We start from the raw sequence: 22,334 nt of genomic DNA, 5'->3' as shown, positions 1-22,334 counted from the left end.
CCAAACAGACAATTGTATCTATATTACTGGGGCTTGTTGAGTTGGAGGGAGGAGATGCCAAATCTATAGCCCGTGCTGTTGTGGCTTTCCTAGAGAAAGAGAAACTCCTGGGGATAGGGACTGACAATGCCTCTGTTATGACGGGGATTAACAATGGGGTCCATAATGTACTGAAGGAGGAGTATGGCATCAAATATCTGGTCTGCAGCTCGCTGTAAGTCATGCTTCCAATGACACCATCCCCGTAATGTGGAGTACTTGGTACGAGAGACTTATAACTGGTTTTCAGTGTCTCCAAAGCGCAGGGAGGCCTACAAGGCCATATATGAGACCATCAACTGTGGGGAGAAACCTTTACAGATAACCACGGTGTGTGCCACACTTTGGCTCTCCATTGAACCCACGGTTTCACACATTTTTTGACCAGTGGGAGGAGCTTAGGCTGCATTTCGCAGTCACCAAGTCCAGTGAACACTGCTACATGGCTGAGGTTTTATACTCCATGTCCAGTGATCCTCAAAACATATTGTATATTTTTTTGAAGTCAGTGCTGGGTGAGGTACAGTTGGCCATCAAGGCTTTTGAGGGAGAGCAAGTAGATCCTCTTAAGTTACTTGACAGCTTGGTTAGCCTGATCAAGTCTGTGAGCAGCAGGGTGTTGAATCCACTGGCAAATGTTGATGTACTCAAAGGGCCAATAGATGGATACATCAGTCCCAAACCGTACCTTGGTTACCTTTTTGAGTCAAAGGCAGCTGAGCTCCACCTTGCGCCTGAGGATGAAAACAATGTCCGAAAACGGTGTGTAGCCTTCACCGTCTCCCTCACCAATGAGTTGAGGGTGAGATTGCCGGACAACATCGAAGCATTGCAGTACATGTCAGTTTTCAATGTGGAGGAAACTCTAAAGCACAATAAGAGCCCTGGAGAAATAGAAAAAATAGCCACGCTCCTTGGCTTCTCCCCTGAAGAGATTGTCCAGCAATGGCGTGCCATTCATCTTAGTAAATGTAATGAGACAAAAAACACACTGGGCTTCTGGAGTGAGATTTGGAAGTCCAGGGATGCAGCTGTTATCAACTCGTTTCAAGAACTTGCCATGGCTGCTCTGTCTGTGTTGGCCTTGCCACACTCGAATGCTGAAGTCGAGAGAGTATTCAGCCAGATGAGTGTGGTAAAAAGCAAACTTAGAAATCGGATGTCCTTGCAGACCCTTAACTCCATCCTAAACATTCGATATGGACTGAAGCTGTCTGGTGAGGCTTGCTATGAGCACCAGCTGCCTGATAATGTTTTGCAGCTTTTTGGCACATCAGCTGCTACTCAGTTAAGTCAGCTCCCTCAGTTGCTGAACCTGCCATAGAGAGCCTTGACCAAAATGATGACCCACTCTGTCTGTGAGCCAGCACAGCCTGTGTGTGTGTGTGTGTGGAGGGGGGTCTGGAAAAAACAAACAATTAACCTGAATTACAGCCAGACTAGTTACCATCATTCTCACATTGCCATTGACAGTTTTTTCTGTTGTCTCTTTTAGGTCCATTTAGATTGTTAATGTAGATTGTAAACAAGAAAATGTAAAAAAAAATGTATGGTTAAAAATATTCATGTTTTACTGTGTTGATGTAGGCTCCTAAGTGGACCATAAGGTTAAAAACCAAACCAAATTAAGAAAACTAAACAAAAAACTTTACACATTTTTTAAATAAAAAACTAAGTAACTCCACCAGAGTGTCTCTTTTGGGTCACTTTTGGCGGTCCCAAGCTCGGATAAAGGAGGAGGGTTGGAGTTGTGACATGAAAAAAACAAGAATCGACAGAAAGTAAATTTGTTCTAAACATATTTATGGTGTTTTTTACAAACAATTTGTCTCTCCCACGACGTTATTCCTCTCTCCTACAGCATCCATCACAATGACATGCACATGGCCAATTATGCAAATTAGGTAATGACGTCATTGAGCTATTTCCAGCGACTTTTATGACAGCCAATAGCTGCACATACACTGCTGCCATTTGTGGACCCAATTACAACTAGAGTGATGGCTAGATGTGGGACCTTTCTGTTGCATTTCAAAGATGGTGTATTTTCTTCTACCAGATCTATTGCGTTATATTCTCCTACATTCAATTCACATTTCCACAGACTTCAAAGTGTTTCCTTTCAAATGGTACCTATGTCCTTGCTTCAGGGCCTGAGCTACAGGCAGTTCGATTTGGGTATGTCATCTTAGGTGAAAATTGAAAAAAAGGGGGCAATCCCTAAGAAGTTTCAAGAACACATATTTACAACGATGGTCTAGGAACAGAAGTGCCTTGATCAGTGTCAGAACAACAGATTTTTACCTTGTCAGCTCGGAATTCGATCTAGCAACCTTTCGGTTACTGGCTCAACGCTCTAACCACTAGGCTACCTGCCTCCCCCAAAAATGTATTCATTCCCTAACCGGAAAACGAACCCGGGCCACTGCGGTGAGAGCGCCGAATCCTAACCATTAGACTACTAGGGAAAGCTGATGGCCGAATGGTAAAGAACATCTAGCCGCCCGAGAGCACCCTTACCTGCCGATCTATAAATTATGTCTCCATAATCTAGCATGGGTAGGATGGTCATCTGAATCAGGGTTAGTTTTGCAGCTGGGGCGAAAGAGGAGCGATTACGATAGAGGAAACCAAGTCTAGATTTAAGTTTAGCCTGCAGCTTTGATATGTACTGAGAGAAGGACAGTGCACCGTCTAGCCATACTCCCAAGTATTTGTATGAGGTGACTACATCAAGCTCTAAACCCTCAGAGGTAGTAATCACACCTGTGGGGAGAAGGGCATTATTCTTACCAAACCACATAACCTTTGTTTTGGAGGTGTTCAGAACTAGGTTAAGGGTAGAGAAAGCTTGTTGGACACTAAGAAAGCTTTGTTGTAGAGTATTTAACACAACATCCGGGGAGGGGCCAGCTGAGTATAAGGCTGTATTTGATCTATTCCAGAGGAAGCACACCTGATTCAACTTGTCAACCAATTAGATGACTCAGATATGTTTGTTCAGGGCTAAAACAAAAGTGTGAAAAGTCAGGTGAGACCATTCTAGCTAATTTTTTTAAATTTTACCTTACTAGGCAAGTCAGTTAAGAACAAATTCTTATTTTCAATGACAGCCTAGGAACAGTGGGTTAACTGCCTGTTCAGGGGCAGAATGACAGATTTGTACCTTGTCAGCTCGGGGATTTGAGCTTGCAACCTTCCGGTTACTAGTCCAACGCTCTAACCACTAGGCTACCCTGCCGCCCTAATGAGAGGGCAGATACCTGTGTGAACAACCACAACAGTCCTTGCTATCCGGAATCCTTGGGACGTACCTAACCAATTGAAGTTGATATTTAAAATGGTACCGGTTATGGTTAAGTTAAGGGTTAGGGTGGGGTTTAGGGTATGTCCCATGGATTCTGGATAGCACTAACAGCACTACTCTGAAATAAAGTGTTTTTTTCTCAAAGATACCGGGATGTCACGTGTCCTACTTATATCAGTACACTCGTAACAACCTTAGCATTACAAAACTTATATCCGATGAAATAAACTCATGTAGCAAATAAGCTTTTATATCTTTGTTGACCCAACTCATTTACCTCCATACAAAAACTAATCGCGTGACGAGTAGAAAAAAACGCCAACCACTGGAGAAGACAGATTTTGGGCAGAGTTATCCCTCTCGCTTCACCTCGTCCTCTCTGTTTAAACCAATGCAAACACATAAACAAAACCTAGCCTCTACAGTGTTAAGTGCAGCTAGATTTTGTTCAGCTGCTCTGTTTCAAAACACACACCATACAACATGACGCCGATCCTCATAAACAACAACATGGGTGGGTGAGAACGGCGGTAGGTAAAAACGTAAACACACGGCAGGGTTTGTTCTGTAATTAAACCCGACAGGAACCAACATTACAAGTCAAGAGGGAAAATCCACAGCGGAAGCTTTCTCCTGTAGCACTCTTTATAGACACTGAATACAGACACGCTCTGTTAAATATCACATTTAATGTGAGACTGAGCAGCCAACCAGAGGGCAGGTGGGAAGAAGTCCTGTATTAAACTCCTAGTGGAATCAATCCTGACAGATTAGTGCATACACCGAGAGAGAGAGAGACGGCCCCATCCTGACCGTGAGCGACGCCTCAGCACCCCGCCGCCACGGACCCCCACAGTCAGGGGTCAGACATTAGCATTCCCTCACCCGCCACATCTATTATTCACTGATCACTAATTATACAGGGTGCCAGCGGAGCAGGTGGACATTGCCATGATAGTGAGGAGCATGGGGTCTATTCATTAATGCACACCGTAGCAGAATGTTTTGCAACAGAAAACAAAAACAAGTGTTCTTATTGGACAAGTTCAGGTAGTCCTTACGTGTTGCAAATAATCTGGTTAAAATGTCGTTAGCTGCACACTATCTCCTGGTAAGAATAAAGCCTAGTGTGTGAATTCCTCACATCCTCTCTCCGGTGTTGCTCATTAATTCAATAAAATACTTGACATACTTTTTGAAAACCTAGATCTATTCTCAATTATTATAATCCAATATTTCCCCAATATATTTATTCAGTATATTTTATAAATTACAGTATATGCATGCACTGTGTGAATCAGCAGAATGTATGTACTGTGTTGAAATCCTCACTCCTTACAGAAATCCGAAACCACACTGAAAACGACAGCGGATAAACTAACAGAGAAATTCCTCTAGCTGCTAATTCCAGACCAGTGACGTCGTTGACCAAGACATTGTGAAACCTGAGTTGACCAGATCGAACCATGTATTTTAAAATACCATGTTAGCTCTCTGTTAAACATAATGTTCAACATTAGAAAACTCAGCAAAAAAAGAAACGTCCTCTCACTGTCAACTGCGTTTATTTTCAGCAAATTTAACATGTGTAAATATTTGTATGAACATAACAAGATTCAACAAAGACATAAACTGAACAAGTTCCACACACATATGACTAACAGAGATGGAATCATGTGCCCCTGAACAAAGCGGGGTGTCAAAATCGAAAGTAACAGTCAGTATCTGGTGTGGCCACCAGCTGCATTAAGTACTGAAGTGCATCTCCTCCTCATGGACTGCACCAGATTTGCTGTAAGATGTTACCCCACTCTTGCACCAAGGCACCTGCAAGTTCCCAGACACTTCTGAGAGGAATGGCCCTCACCCTCCAATCCAACAGGTCCCAGACATGCTCAATGGGATTGAGATCCGGGCTCTTTGCTGGCCATGGCAGAACACTGACATTCCTGTCTTGTAGGAAATCACGCACAGAACGAGCAGTATGGCTGGTGGCATTGTCATGCTGGAGTGTCAGGTCAAGATGAGACTGCAGGAAGGGTACCACATGAGGGAGGAGGATGTCTTCCCTGTAACACACAGCATTGAGATTGCCTGCAATGACAACAAGCTCAGTCCAGTGACACACTGCCCCAGACCATGATGGACCCTCCACCTCCAAATCGATCCCGCTCCAGAGTACAGGCATCAGTGTAACGCTCATTCCTTCGACAATAAACGTGAATCCGACCATCACCCCTGGTGAGACAAAACCATGACTCGTCAGTGAAGAGCACTTTTTGCCAGTCCTGTCTGTTCCAGCATCGGTGAATTTGTGCCCATAGGTGATGCTGTTGCCGGTGATGTCTGGTGAGGACCTGCCTAACAGGCCTACAAGCCCTCATTCCAGCCTCTCTCAGCCTATTGCGGACAGTCTGAGCACTGATGAAGGGATTGTGCGTTCCTGGTGTAACTCGGCAGTTGTTGTATGTCCCGCAGGTGTGATGTTCAGATGTACCGATCCTGTGCAGGTGTTGTTACATGTGGTCTGCCACTGTGAGGATGATCAGCTGTCCATCCTGTCTCCCTGTAGCGCTGTCTTAGGCGTCTCACAGTACGGACATTGCAATTTATTGCCCTGGCCACAACTGCAGTACTCATGCCTCCTTGCAGGATGCCTAAGGGACGTTCACGCAGATGAGCAGGGACCCTGGGCATCTTTCTTTTGGTGTTTTTCAGAGTCAGCAGAAAGGCCTCTTTAGTGTTTTCATAATTGTGACCTTAATTGCCTACCGTCTGTAAGCTGTTAGTGTCTTAGCGACCGTTCCGCAGGTGCATGTTCATTAATTGTTCATGGTTCATTGAACAAGCATTGGAAACAGTGTTGAAAATGAAGATCTACGAATTATCTTTGAAAGGCAGGGTACTGAAAAAGGGACATTTCTTTGTTGTTGCCGAGTTTAGTTTTCAACGGTGAGCTCTATAATTACCGGTTGCAGTGACGACTGAGGAATCCTCCCATGTCGACCAATCTAATGTATGACCAGTTTTGGGCCCAACGATTGTGTGTGAATTGGCAGCCTCTAAGACATGTATCTTGACATTTATTTTCAAGGCGTTTGTTGAAGCGCCAACCCGTACACCGAGGTGTATTGCAATAGTATTGGATCTGCGTAACCTGTTAAATGATTCATTGAGTTTAGTCATAACTCCTCTATACATCTGAATTCAATACTTAAATCTTACGTTTTGGAGCTAGAAACATATTTGCATACAGTTTTTGGGAGATTTCAACACGAGCACTCTCCCACTTTCACGACCACATAACCATACCTTTTAGTGTATCTTCTTGTAGCTCTAAACCATTGCCCCTCATTATGAATTTTACTGATCATTCAACATTTACGCGCACACACTTACAGCCATAATCAAGTAGCCCACATACATTGTTCTGCATCTATATGTTCTGCTTCTACAATTGAACATCCAAACATTTAGGTCATTACCGGATTTAGTTTACCTACACTTAGGTTGGAATCATTAAAACTTGTTTTTCAACCACTCCACAAATTTCTTGTTAACAAACTATAGCTTTGGCAAGTCGGTTAGGACATCTACCTGGTGCATGACACAAGTCATTTTTCCAACAATTGTTTACAGACAGATTATTTAACTTATAACTCACTGTATCACAATTCCAGTGGGTCAGAAGTTTACATACACTAAGTTGACTGTGCCTTTAAACAGCTTGGAAAATTCCAGAAAATTATGTCATGGCTTTAGAATCTTCTGATAGGCTAATTTACATAATTTGAGTCAATTGGAGGTGTACCTGTGGATGTATTTCAAGGCCTACCTTCAAACTTCAAGAAAAATTGACCTCCACAAGTCTGGTTCATCCTTGGGAGCAATTTCCAAATGGCCAAAGGTACCATGTTCATCTGTACAAACAATAGTATGCAGGTATAAACACCATGGGACCACGCAGCCATCATACCACTCAGGAAGGAGACGCGTTCTGTCTCCTAGAGATGAACGTACTTTAGTGCGAAAAGTGCAAATCAACCCCAGAACAACAGCTAAGGACCTTGTGAAGATGCTGGAGGAAACCGGTACAAACGTATCTATATCCACAGTATATCGAGTCCTATATCGACATAAGCTGAAAGGCCGCACAGCAAGGAAGAAGCCACTGCTCCAAAACCGCCATAAAAAAGCCAGACTAAGTTTTGCAACTGCACATGGAGACAAAGATCGTACTTTTTGGAGAAATGTCCTCTGGTCTGATGAAACAAAAATAGAACTGTTTGGCCATAATGACCATCATTATGTTTGAAGGAAAAAGGGGAACACTTGCAAGCCCGAAGAACACCCTCCCAACCGTGAAGCACAGGGGTGGCAGCATCATGTTGTGTGGGTGCTCTGCTGCAGGAGGGACTGGTGCACTTCACATTAAATATATGGCTTCGTGAGGAAGGAAAATTTGCTGGAGAATATTGAAGCAACATCTCAAGACATCAGTCAGGAAGTTAAAGCTTGGTCACAAATGGGTCTTCCAAATGGACAATGACCCCAAGCATACTTCCAAAGTTGTGGCAAAATGGCTTAAGGACAACAAAGTCAAGGTATTGGAGTGGCCATCACAAAGCCCTGACCTCAATCCTATAGAAAATGTGTGAGTAGAACTGAAAAAGAATGTGCGAGCAAGGAGGCCTAGAAAACCTGACTCAGTTACACCAGCTCTGTCAGGAGGAATGGGCCAAAATTCACCCAACTTATTGTGGGAAGCTTGTGGAAGGCCACCCAAAACGTTTGACCCAAGTTAAACAATTTAAAGGCAATGCTACCAAATACTAATTGGGTGTATGTAAACTTCTGACCCACTGGGAATGTGATGAAAGAAATAAAAGCTGAAAAATGTGGCTAGTGGCTACAGTATGCAACAATTACATAACATCTAGGACCTGATTCAATCTGTATTGGGGAAATTCAGCGTTACAGCGTGATTAAAATGTATAGGCAATGTTCCCGCGTTAGCAGACACTGCATTCACAGTAAATGCTGCATATGTCAGCTCAATCAGAAATTACCTTTCCATTTCAAGCACACAATCTGTAATGCTTCGGCGATACCGATTGAATAGAGCCCCAAGTTTTTGGATTGTATTGACTTTAGAGCGATAGAACTTCTGCAACTTACATATTGCTTTGACAAATCTGACCTTTTCCAATTATCATTATGAGAAATTCTGTATTATTGTAATTTCTTCCCAAATGTAAGGTTGTTACTATCTGTGTCATTAAATCTAGTGTGCCAACACTAAACATAGGCTTGGCCATGAACACTGAGAGACAAGGGTCAGAACTTAAATGTTAATCAATGAAATAAAAACAACCTGCATATGTAGCTTACATGGCAAACGCAAAGCAGAGGTAATCAAATCAAATCAAATTGTATTTGTCACATGCACCGAATACAGTGAAATGCTTACTTATAAGCCCTTAACTCTATTTTCTTCAAGCTGCATTGTTGGTTAAGAAAATATTTACTAAGTAAACTAAAGTAAAAAATGTATAATAATTTAATAAAGTATCACAATAAAATAACAATAATGAGGCTACATACAGGGGGAACCAGTACCGAGACAATGTGCAGGGGTACAGGTTAGGTAATTTGTACATGTAGGTAGGGGTAAAGTGACTCTGCATAGATGATAAGCAGCGATTAGCAGCTGTGTAAAAACAAAAGTGTGGGGGGGGGGTCAATGCAATTAGTCCGGGTGGCCATTTGATTCATTGTTCAGCAGTCTTATGGCTTGGGGGTAAGAGCTGCTAAGGAGCCTTTTGGACCTAGACTTGGCACTCTGATACAACTTGCCGTGTGTCTTTTTTGGGCTTTCCTATGACATCTCCTAGTATATAGGTCCCGGATGGCAGGAAGCTTGGGCACATTGATGTACTGGGCTGTACGCACTGCACTCTGTAGTGTCTTACGGTCGGTGCCGCGGAGGTGCCATACCAGGCGATGATGCAACAGGTCAGGATGCTCTCGATGGTGCAGCTGTATAACCCTTTGAGGATCTGAGGACCTACGACAAATCTTTTCAGTATCCTGAGGGGGAAAAGGCCCTCTTAAAACAGCTTTCTTGGTGTGTTTGGACCATGATAGTTTGTTGGTGGTAAGGACACAAAGGAACTTGAAACTCTCGACCCGCTCCACTGCAGCCCCGTTGATGTGAATGGGGGTGTGTTCGTTGTCGGTGATCAGAACTACCAACGTTGTGTCATCTGCAAACTTAACGATGGTGTTGGAGTTGTGCCTGGCCACGCAGTCGTGGGTGAAAAGGGAGTACAGGAGTGGACTAAGCACACACCCCACGTGTTGCGGATCAGCGTGGAAGACATGTTGTTGCCTACCCTTACCACCTGGGGTGGCTCGTCAGGAAGTCCAGGATCTAGTTGCAGAGGGAGGTGTTTAGTCCCCGGGTCCTTAGCTTAGTGATGAGCTTTGTGGGCACTATTGTGTTGAACGCTGAGCTGTAGTCAATTAACAGCATTCTCACATAGGTGTTCCTTTTGTCCAGGTAGGAAAAGGCAGTGTGGTGTGTGATTGAGATTGCGTCATCTGTGGATCTATTGGGACGGTATGCAAATTGGAGTGGGTCTAGGGTTTCTGGGATGATGGTGTTGATGCGAACCATGACCAGCCTTTCAAAGCACCTAATGGCTACCAACGAGAGTGCTACGGGGCGGTAGTCATTTAGGCAGGTTACCTTCACTTTCTTTGGCACAAGGACTATGGTGGTCTGCTTGAAACATGTAGGAATTACAGACTCAGTCAGGGAGAGGTTGAAAATGTCAGTGAAGACACTCCGCGAATGCTCTGAACACGTCCTGGTAATCTGTCTGGCCCTGCAGCCTTGTGAATGTTGACCTGTTTAAAGGTCAACATTCACTACGGAGCGTGTGATCACACAGTCGTCCAGAACAGCTGGTGCTCTCATGCATGATAAAGTGTTGCTTGACTCAAAGCGAGCATAAAAGGCATTTATCCCATCTGGTAGGCTCGTGTCACTGGGCAGCTCGCGGCTGGGTTTCCCTTTGTAGTCGTAATAGTTTGCAAGCCCTACCACATCCATCGAGCATCAGAGACGGTGTAGTAGGATTCTATCTTAGTCCTATATTGACACTTTTCCTGTTTGATGATTCGTCTGAGAGCACAGCTGGATTACTTATAAGCGTCCAGATTAGTTTCCCACTCCTTGAAAGTGGCAGCTCTAGCCTTTAGCTCCATGGCTTCTGGTTGGGATATGTACGTAGGGTCACTGTGGGGAAGACGTCATCAATGCACTTATTGATGAAGCCGTTGACTGATATGGTATACTCCTCAATGCCATTGGATGAATCCCGGAACATATTCCAGTCTGTGCTAGCAAAACAGTCCTATAGCGTAGCATCCGCGTCATCTGACCACTTCCGTATTGAGCGAGTCACTGGTACTTCCTGTTTTAGTTTTTGCTTGTAAGCAGGAATCAGGAGGATATAATGGCTATGGTCCGATTTGCCAAATGGAGGGCGAGGGAGAGCTTTTAGTGGTGTAGAGGTTTTTTTCCCTCTAGTTGCACATGTGACATGCTGGTAGAAATGAGGTAAAACGGATTTCAATTTGCCTGCATTAAAGTCCCTGGCCACTCGGATCGCTGTTCTGGTTGAGCATTTCTACAGCTCGACATTCAACACCATAGTACCACCATAGTACCCTCCAAGCTCGTCATCAAGCTCGAGACCCTGGGTCTCGACCCCGCCCTGTGCAACTGGGTACTGGACTTCCTGACGGGCCGCCCCCAGGTGGTGAGGGTAGGCAACAACATCTCCTCCCCGCTGATCCTCAACACTGGGGCCCCACAAGGGTGCGTTCTGAGCCCTCTCCTGTACTCCCTGTTCACCCACGACTGCGTGGCCACGCACGCCTCCAACTCAATCATCAAGTTTGCGGACGACACAACGGTGGTAGGCTTGATTACCAACAACGACGAGACGGCCTACAGGGAGGAGGTGAGGGCCCTCGGAGTGTGGTGTCAGGAAAATAACCTCACACTCAACGTCAACAAAACTAAGGAGATGATTGTGGACTTCAGGAAACAGCAGAGGGAACACCCCCATCCACATCGATGGAACAGTAGTGGAGAGGGTAGCAAGTTTTAAGTTCCTCGGCATACACATCACAGACAAACTGAATTGGTCCACTCACACAGACAGCATCGTGAAGAAGGCGCAGCAGCGCCTCTTCAACCTCAGGAGGCTGAAGAAATTCGGCTTGTCACCAAAAGCACTCACAAACTTCTACAGATGCACAATCGAGAGCATCCTGGCAGGCTGTATCACCGCCTGGTATGGCAACTGCACCGCCCTCAACCGTAAGGCTCTCCAGAGGGTAGTGAGGTCTGCACAACGCATCACCGGGGGCAAACTACCTGCCCTCCAGGACACCTACACCACCCGATGCTACAGGAAGGCCATAAAGATCATCAAGGACATCAACCACCCGAGCCACTGCCTGTTCACCCCGCTGTCATCCAGAAGGCGAGGTCAGTACAGGTGCATCAAAGCTGGGACCGAGAGACTGAAAAACAGCTTCTATCTCAAGGCCATCAGACTGTTACACAGCCACCACTAACATTGAGTGGCTGCTGCCAACACACTGTCAATGACACTGACTCAACTCCAGCCACTTTAATAATGGGAATTGATGGGAAATTATGTAAATATATCACTAGCCACTTTAAACAATGCTACCTTATATAATGTTACTTACCCTACATTATTCATCTCATATGCATACGTATATACTGTACTCTATATCATCGACTGCATCCTTATGTAATACATGTATCACTAGCCACTTTAAGTATGCCACTTGGTTTACATACTCATCTCATATGTATATACTGTACTTGATATCATCTACTGTATCTTGCTTATGCTGCTCTGTACCATCACTCATTCATATATCCTTATGTACATATTCTTTATCCCCTTACACTGTGTATAAGACAGTAGTTTTTTGGAATTGTTAGTTAGATTACTTGTTCGTTATTACTGCATTGTCGGAACTAGAAGCACAAGCATTTCGCTACACTCGCATTAACATCTGTTAACCATGTGTATGTGACAAATAAAATTTGATTTGATTTGATTTTGATTTGATTTTCTTGTTTGCTTATGGCCTTATAAAGCTCGTTGAGTGCGATCTTAGTGCAGAATCAGTTTGTGGTGGTAAATAGAAGACTACAAAAAATATAGATGAAAACTCTCTTTGTAGATACGGTCTACAGATTATCATGAGGTACTCAACCTCAGGCCAGCAATACCTTTAGACATCACGCACCAGCTGTTATTGACAAATAGACACACACCCCCACCTCTCATGTTACCGGACATAGCTGTTCTGTCCTGCCGATCCACAGAAGACCCAGCCAACTGTATATTATCCGTGTCGTAGTTCAGCCACGACTAGGTGCAACACAAGATCTCGAAGTCTCGAGCGGAGCTCATCCAGTTTATTCTCCAGTGATTGCAAGTCGGCTAATGGAATGAATGGTAGTGGCAGGTTACTCACTCGCTGACAAATTCTCACAAGGCACCCTGATCTGAACCGCTGTATTTCCTTCTTTTCTTCAAGCGAATGACAGGGATTTGGGCCTTGTCCCGGAGCAACGTTATATCCTTCACATCAGACTCATTAAATAAAAATCTTTGTCCAGTTCAAGGTGAGTCATTGCTGTTCTGATTTCCAGAAGCTCTTTTGAGTCATAAGAGACAGTAGCATCAACATTATGTACAAAATAAGTTACAAACAATGCGAAAAAACATACAAAATCACACAATTGGTAAAATGGCAGCCATCCCCTCAGGCACCATTCTTTGTTGATGATGTTCAAATGGAGAGCGACACTGCTAATAAACCAATCAAGAACATCACTTGCAACTTGGTCACAGCAGCAAGGCCTTATGGGGTGTGAAGTCTTTTTGGTGGCATACATTTTGAGCTACCCCCTTTAGAGGGAGGCAGGCAGTTGAAAGAACTTTGCCCCAACCAAGTTTACCTTTCTCCAGGGGCACTATGACCAGACCTGGTCTTGCTGGAAGGCCATGTAATCATACTGACACAGGAAGTGTCAGACAATCAGTAAAACCACAGTGAAAACAAGGATCTTGGTCAGCTAGCAACTGCAAACACAAAAAAGACAAAAAGCAGAGGTAAGAAAAAGGTTGACTTGTCTATCTTGCCAACAGGGCCAGCTCTGGCTGTATGGCTGTCACACACCTGTATCAAGTCTAATTGGAGAGTCACAACCTCAAACAGTGAAGCCTTACGCAAAAGTATTTAGGAGTACATTTCCCTGATTGTGGCACAATACACGCAACTATATGTCACCTCTTACCTCTATCAATAAAGTGTTTACCACTACTGTAAAAAGTGTATTGACAATTTTACAGGTCTGGTTCCAATTCCTCTGCTGAATTAAAGGGAATCCACCCCAACTGTCAATGAAATAAAGATGGCGGCTCAAAAGGTTAGTTAAGTGCTCAAACTTTCTCAATGGAGCTTTACAAAGAAACACAGGGGCCAATTGGGATGTCATAATAGGAGGGGGGGGGTACTAGGTGAGGGTCCTTTTTTTCTTCTCCCGCTCTCCAGAATTCACTTATCCAAAAATCCCTTCCTCTGCTTACTGATAACAACAAGAGCGGGCCTTGGGAGCTTAGTGCAGTGGCAAATGCCATCCTATAGAGCACGTGCCAATACACTCAGCGGCTCGGCGGGGATTAGGAACGGCGCTTTCCAGGTTTCTTCACAGGCGGGGGCATTGCGGAATTACTTTAATTTGTTTCATTTGAAATAAACTGCCCAGACACTAGTGAGTTCAATTTTATGCCTGACCTATCAACAGTGTTATCCAATCACTGTGTTAGAAGACAGCTAGGGAGGGGGAATATGTGTGTGTGTGTGTGTGTCTCTCTCTGTGTGTGCGTGTGTGCTTTTTTGCATGTACAGTGCCTTGAAAAAGTATTCATCCTACTTGGCGCTTTTCCTATTTTGTTGCAATACAACCTGTAATTTAAATGGATTTTTATTTGGATTTCATGTAATGGACTTACTCAAAATAGTAACATACACAACCGCCCTTCTTCCCAGAGAGTTCTTCATTACTGTCTGCATGATGTATGATGATGTATGGACGGGGACAGTATATCCCGAGAGAGTCATTGGTGAAGTGAAATTTAAAAAATGACATGTTTTAAAAAATTATATAAAAAAAAATGGAAAAGTGGTGAATATTCACCCCCTTTGCTATGAAGCCCCTAAATAAGATCTGATGCAACCAATTACCTTCAGAAGTCACATAATTAGTTAAATAAAGTCCACCTGTGTGCAATCTAAGTGTCACATGATCTGTCACATTATCTCAGTATATATACACCTATTCTGAAAGGCCCCAGAATCTGCAACACCACACATCAAGGGGCACCACCACACATCAAGGGGCACCACCAAGCAAGCGGCACCATGAAGACCAAGGAGCAAACAGGTCAGGGACACAGATCAGGGTTGGGTTATAAAAAAATATCCAAAACTTTGAACATCCCACAGAGCACCATTAAATCCATTATTAAAAAATGGAAAGAATATGGCACCACAACAAACCTGCCAAGAGAGGGCCATCCACCAAAACTCACAAGGTGGCAAGGAGGGCATCAATCAGAGAGGCAACAACGAGACCAAAGATAACCCTGACGGAGCTGCAAAGCTCCACAGCAGAGATTGGAGTATCTGTCCATAGGACCACTTAAAGTCAACTGGGAAACTGGTCAGAATTGCAGGAATGATGGGATGGCGCTAAATACAGGGAAATTCTTGAGGGAAACCTGTTTCAGTCTTCCAGAGATTTGAGACTGGGACAGAGGTTCATCTTCCAGCAGGACAATGACCCTAAGCATACTGCTAAAGCAACACTCCAGTGGTTTAAGGGGAAACATTTACATGTCTTGAAATGGCCTATTCAAAGCCCAGACCTCAATCCAATTGAGAATCTGTGGTATGACTTAAAGATTGCTTTACACCAGCGGAACCCATCCAACTTGAAGGAGCTGGAGCAGTTTTGCCTTGAAGAATGGGAAAAAATCCCAGTGGCTAGATGTGTCAAGCTTATAGAGACATACCCCAAGAGACTTGCAGCTGTAATTGCTGCAAAAGGTGGCTCTGCGAAGTATTGACTTTGGGGGGGTGGGGTTGAATAGTTATGCACGCTCAAGATTTCAGTTTTCTTGTCTTATTTCTTGTTTCACAATAGAAAATATTTTGCATCTTCAAAGTGGTAGGCATGTTGTATAAATCAAATGATACACACTCCAGAAAAATACATTTTAATTCCAGGCTGTAAGGCAACAAAATAGGAAAAATGCCAAGAGGGTGAATACTTTCACAAGCCCTTGTATGTGTATGTCTCTGTGTGAGTGTGAGTGTGTGTGTCTTTCTGTCTCTGTGTGAGTATGTCTGTCTGTGAACGACAAAAAGAAAAGAGTGAGAGAGAGGTGTGTGTTTGCTCCCTTCCTCTTATTATGCATGTTTGATTCTAATAACTCAGCTCTACGCATAAGTATAATAGAAGTGACAAGCGGAGCACTGCACCAGGAAAAGCCGCTCGAGGAACAAAGGCTCTCGGGGCCGCCCCGGATTACTGAGAGAGGGGGGAGGGAAGAGTGAGAGGGAGAGAAAGCAAGTTAAATAAAGCCTTGTTCACGCTGGAGACTCCACACAATGGCGGTGTAATAATTGTCGTGCAGTCAAATTAACAAAAAATATCCTTTGCCTCACACCTGTAGTGTCGGAATGTGTGGCACATCAGTGTGAACACACACTTAAATGTCTAGTTTTGATTTACATTTGGTTGAGTTGTCATCTATCGTGAATTCAACATGAAATCATGTAAACATTTCACCCTATCATTGGATTTGGGTTCAAAGTTCAGCGAAAGAAAATCTGGGGGAAAAAAACATAATTCCTTACATTGATAACACTTTGCAAATCCAATCAGTTTTTTACATTGATTCAACGTCATCACATTGATTTTTTTGGTTGAAATTATGTGATTGATTGAACCATTTTTCCCCCAGTGGGGAGTAGATAACCTCGTGTCAGTGCTGTGTGTGCTGCATGATACCCTACACATGAAAGGAACAGTGGGTGTGAACCTGGACATGCTCGCCATGTCAGCTCACACTGAGAAGACACAGAAGATGGCTGATCACCTTTCTTCTGGTCTATTCTAATAACAACACACGCTGTGGTGTGCCAATTGGTACTTCCTTCACATTAACGAGAGAAGGTAAATAGGGTTTACCGTGACATGACAGGCCAGGGCGAGTGGACAGGACACCTGTGGCTAGGCTAACCACATCTTTTATGTGTGTGTGTCTATGTGAAAATGTGAGTGTACGTGTGCGTGTTTGTGTGTGTACAGTATACAGTAAGTATGTATCGCCTATGAGCTAATATACTGTATGTGTGTGTATGTGAGTGTGTGCATGCGTGCGTGTGTATATGCGTGCGTGCATGTGTGTGTGTGAGTGTGATAGCAAGCATGTGTACATATCATGTGCATGTCTACATTTCTAAATGAATAGCACCCATTTATGTCAAGTGGCATCCATTTTCAACATGTGACTCAGGAGCATGCACCTCAAACGTACTAGCAGCAGGAGGTATAGCCCACTCACACAGTTGCAAAGAACATAAAGACACTTGTTAAACTCTGTGTGAACACGCTTGCGCTCAGATGGCCCTCGCTGCAGGGGGTCGTGGATGTGTGTGTGCTCGTGTGTGAGCCACGGGACACCGTGGGACGACTCAGTGGGATTCGATGAGACCCAACTGTCCCCACTTCTCACCCTGGCAAAACAGGCACCAGACCCCCTGCCGGAACCCCTACCAATCTCCCTGAACAATGGCTGTCTGTGCTCCCAAAAGTACAGTACTGTGCCTGCCTTATGGCCAAAGTTAGGTGTTATAATCATGGAGTTTGACACAACCGTTCTCTTTGTTTATTTTCCACCCCTTTCAACTTTTTGACGGCTTCGTTTGGAGAGAGACGTGGTGCTGGCGTGTGCTCCGTACAGCAGACATCGTCATTTCCGTTGTCGTCATTTCCGGTCACAACTTGTAGACTTGTTTACGTGCTGCTGTGAGATTTGTTGCTACCATTTTTTTGCTACTTGCCAACGTTATGGTTTTATATGTTTTATGTTTTATTTTTCCCTCGCTTGACTGTTTTCATTCAACTTTTTAACCCCGGGCGCTTTATCTGGACATGGTTCTACAGGACCTTCACCAGCCGAAACTATGTAGTAACAGTAACATTATGCCTTCTAATTGCATTCGCTGTACTCATAATATCCAGGAGAATGATCACCTTAAGGCGAGGATAGCTGTGCTGCAAGCCCAGCTTCAGACGCAATTGTCATTTAAGTGTAGGAAAGGATGAAACAGCATCTGTGCCACCAGTAAGTAAAGATAGTAGTATAAATCCCCTCGCATGGTCCCCACAGCCGGACAATTTTCTCATGGCTTCTGGAAGGGAATGCTGTAGGAATGTTCAACCGGTGTCGCTCATTCAGCCGACAGAAACTTTCAACAGGTTCTCGCCATTAAGAAAAGAGTCCACCAGTTACAGGGCCTGAGATGCCAAAGCCTCCCAGCATTAGCTCTGATAAATTGAACACCCGAGTCAATGGTGACTCCATTACCTGTAGTGTTAGACTTAAAAATAATCATCCAGGGCCTCGCCGGTGGCACAGTGGTCTAGGGCACAGCATCGCAGCATTAGCTGTGCCACCAGAGACTCTGGGTTCGCGCCCAGGCTCTGTCGCAGCTGGCCGCGACCGGAAGGTCCATGGGTTGACGCACGATTGGCCTAGCGTTGTCCGGGTTAGGGAGGGTTTGGCTGGTAGGGATATCCTTGTCTCATTGCGCACCAGCGACTCCTGTGGCGGGCACGCTAACTAAGGTCGCCAGGTGCGCAGTGTTTCCTCCGACACATTGGTGCAGCTGGCTTCAGGATTGGATGCGCGCTGTGTTAAGAAGCAGTGCGGCTTGGTTGGGTTGTGTTTCGCAGGACGCATGGCTTTCGACCTTCGTCTCTCCTGAGCCTGTACGGGAGTTGTAGCGATGAGACAAGATAGTAATTACTAACAATTGGATACCATGAAAAAGGGGGTAAAAATGTGTATATATACACCATTTTATTATGTTTTATTATATTTGCAATCTCAACAAATAATCTGCTCAGACCCCAACCAAGGATCATCAAAATTATCAGACAAGCCAAAGATTCCTAGATGCCCTTCCAGACTCCCTCCGTCGCACCCCTAAAACCAAAAAACATTTCTCATAAGAAACTAGCTCCCTGGTATACAGAAAATACCCGAGCCCTGAAGCAAGCTTCCAGAAAATTGGAACGGAAATGGCGCCACACCAAACTGGAAGTCTTCCGACTAGCTTGTACCGTGCAGTATCGAAGAGCCCTCACCGCTGCTCGATCATCCTATTTTTCCAACTTAATTGAGGAAAATAAGAACAATCCAAAATTGATTTTTGATACTGTCGCAAGGCTAACTAAAAAGCAGCATTCCCAAGAGAGAATGGCTTTCACTTCAGCAGTGATAAATTTATGAATTTCTATGACGAAAAGATCATGATCATTAGAAAGCAAATTACGGGCTCCTCTTTAAATCTGCATATTTCTCCAAAGCTCAGTTGTCCTGAGTCTGCACAACACTGCCAGGACCTAAGATCAAGTGAGACACTCAAGTTTTTTAATACTATATCTCTTGACACATTGATGAAAATAGTCTTGGCCTCTAAACCTTCAAGCTGCATACTGGACCCTATTCCAACTAAACTACCGAAAGAGCTGCTTCCTGTGTTTGGCCATCCTATGTTGAATAAAATAAACAAACTCACTAAAAGTTGTAGTAATAAGGCCTGTATCCATTCCTCTCAAAAACAGTTTAAGATGTTGCGCAGCAACTCACTGCCTTCCTGAAGACAAACAATGTATACGAAACTCTTCCGTCTGGTTTTAGACCCCATCATAGCACTGAGACGGCACTCGTGAAGGTGGTAAATTACCTTTTAATGGCGTCAGACCAAGGTTCTGCATCTGTTCTCGTGCTCCTAGACCTTAGTGCTGCTTTTGATATCATCGATCACCACATTCTTTTGTAGAGATTGGAAACCAAAATTGGTCTACACGGACAAGTTCTGGCCTGGTTTCGTTTTCCGAACACTATTGTTTTCACTATATATTTTACCTCTGTGTGATGCCATTCGGAAATATAATGTTAACTTTCACTGCTATGCGGATGATACACAGCTGTACATTTCGATGTAACATGGTAAAGCCCCAAAATAGCCCTCCCTGGAAGCCTGTGTTTCAGACATAAGAAAGTGGATGGCTGCAAATGTTCTACTTTTAAACTCGGACAAAACAGAGACGCTTATTCTAGGTCCCAAGAAACAAAGAGATCTTCTGTTGGATCTGACAATTAATCTTGATGGTTGTACAGTCATCTCAAAAGGACCTCAGCATTACTCTGGACCCTGATCTCTCTTTTGACGAACATATCAAGAATATTTCAAGGACAGCTATTTCTCCATATTCGTAACATTGCAAAAATCTGAAAATTTGTGTCCAAACATGATGCATAAAAATTAATCCATGCTTTTGTCACTTCTAGATTTAGACTACTACATTGCTCTACTTTCCGGCTACCCGGATAAATAACTAAATAAACTTTAGTTAGTGCTAAACATTGCTGCTAGAATCTTGACTAGAACCAAAACATTTTATAATTCTCTCCAGTGCTAGCCTCTCTACACTGGCTTCCTGTTAAGGCTAGGGCTGATTTCATGGTTTTACTGCTAACCTACAAATCATTACATGGGCTTGCTGCTACCTCTCTCTCTGATTTGGTCCTGCCGTACATACCTACACGTTCCCTACGGTCACAGAACGCAGGCCTCATTATTGTCCCTAGAATTTCTAAGCAAACAGCTGGAGGCAGAGCTTTCTCCTATCGAGCTCTGGTGGTCTGCCTATCCATGTGAGAGACGCAGACTCTGTCTCGACCTTTAAGTCTTTATTGAAGACTCATCTCTTCAGTAGGTCCAATGATTGAGGGTAGTCTGGCCAAGGGGTGTGAAGGTGAACGGAAAGGCACTGGAGCGACGAATCACCCTTGCTGTCTCTGCCTGCCTGGCCAGTTCCCCTCTGAGTCACTGGCTTACTGGTGCTCTTCCATGATGTCCCAAGGAGGGGTGCGTCACTTGAGTGGGTTGGGTCACTGACGCAATCTTCCAGTCTGGGTTGGCGCCCCCCTCGGGATAGTGCCGTGGGGGAGATCTTTGTGGGCTATACTCTGTCTTGTCTCAGGATAGTAGGTTGGTGGATGAAGATATCCCTCTTGTGGTGTGGAGGCTGTGCGTTGACAAAGTAGGTGGGGTTATATACTGCCTGTTGGCCCTGTCCAGGGGTGTCGTCGGACAGGGCCACAGTGTATCCCGACCCCTCCTGTCTCAGCCTCCAGTATTTATGCTGCAATAGTTTATGTGCCGGGGGGCTAGGGTCAGTCTGTTATACAGTGGGGCAAAAAAGTATTTAGTCAGCCACCAATTGTGCAAGTTCTGCCACTTAAAAAGATGAGAGAGGCCTGTAATTTTCATCATAGGTACACTTCAACTATGACAGACAAAATGAGGGAAAAAAATCCAGAAAATCACATTGTAGGATTTTTAATGAATTTATTTGCAAATTATGGTGGAAAATAAGTATTTGGTCACCTACAAACAAGCAAGATTTCTGGCTCTCACAGACCTGTAAGTTCTTCTTTTAGAGGCTCCTCTGTCCTCCACTCGTTACCTGTATTAATGGCACCTGTTTGAACTTGTTATCAGTTTAAAAGACACCTGTCCACAACCTCAAACAGTCACACTCCAAACTCCACTATGGCCAAGACCATCTTTTTAAGTGGGAGAACTTGCACAATTGGTGGCTGACTAATTACTTTTTTGCCCCACTGTATCTGGAGTACTTCTCCTGTCTTATCCGGTGTCCTGTGTGAATTTAAGTATGCCTCTAATTCTCTCTCTCTTTTTTTTCTCTCTCTCTCTCTCTTCTCTCGGAGGACCTGAGCCTTAAGACCATGCCTCAGGACTACCTGGCCTGATGACTCCTTGATGTCCCCAGACCACCTGGCCGTGCTGCTGCTCAAGTTTCAACTGTTCTGCCTGCGACTATGGAACCCTGACCTGTTCACTGGACGTGCTACCTTGTCCCGGACCTGCTGTTTTGGACTCTCTCTCTATAGCACCTGCTGTCTCTAACTCTGAACGATTGGCTATAAAAGCCAACTGACATTTACTCCAGAGGTGCTGACCTGTTGCACCCTCTGTGATTATTATTACCTGAACCTGCTGGTCATCTATGAACGTTTGAACATCTTGGCCATGTTCTGTTATAATCTCCACCCGGCACAGCCAAAAGAGGACTGGCCACCGCTCAGATCCTGGTTCCTCTCTCAGTTTCTTCCTAGATTCTGGCCTTTCTAAGGAGTTTTTCCTAGCCACCGTGCTTCTACATCTGAATTGCTTGCTGTTTGGGGTTTTAGGCTGGTTTTCTGTACAGCATTTTGTGACATCGGCTGATGTAAAAAGGGCTTCATAAATACATTTGATTGATTGTGTGTGTTTATGAGTCTCTCTCGCTCTCTCTCTCTCTCTCTCTCTCTGACGAAGGCTTCCTAGCAGCAGTAGACTTCTCAGGATGAGCGGAGGCATGAGACCAGACCTTTTCCTACCACCCAGTATTCCACAATCCATTCAACATGCACCAACCCCAACAGCCAACCACTCTCCCTGCTGTAGGGGTGGCAAGCACTGATACCCTTTA

The 22,334-nt window shown here is 44.4% G+C and overlaps 1 protein-coding gene across 3 annotated transcripts in view; it reads right to left on the bottom strand.

The window, feature by feature from the left end:
• LOC112261424 (catenin alpha-2) overlaps positions 1–22,334 on the bottom strand; it is a 700,693-nt gene that overhangs the window by 25,335 nt on the left and 653,024 nt on the right. The gene's annotated exons all lie outside the window — the stretch shown is intronic.

The sequence above is a fragment of the Oncorhynchus tshawytscha genome, linkage group LG11 (assembly GCF_018296145.1).
Source record: "Oncorhynchus tshawytscha isolate Ot180627B linkage group LG11, Otsh_v2.0, whole genome shotgun sequence".
NCBI lineage: Eukaryota > Metazoa > Chordata > Actinopteri > Salmoniformes > Salmonidae > Oncorhynchus > Oncorhynchus tshawytscha.
Note: the sequence above shows the minus strand (reverse complement) of the source record. Positions and strands in the feature narration are given on the sequence as shown.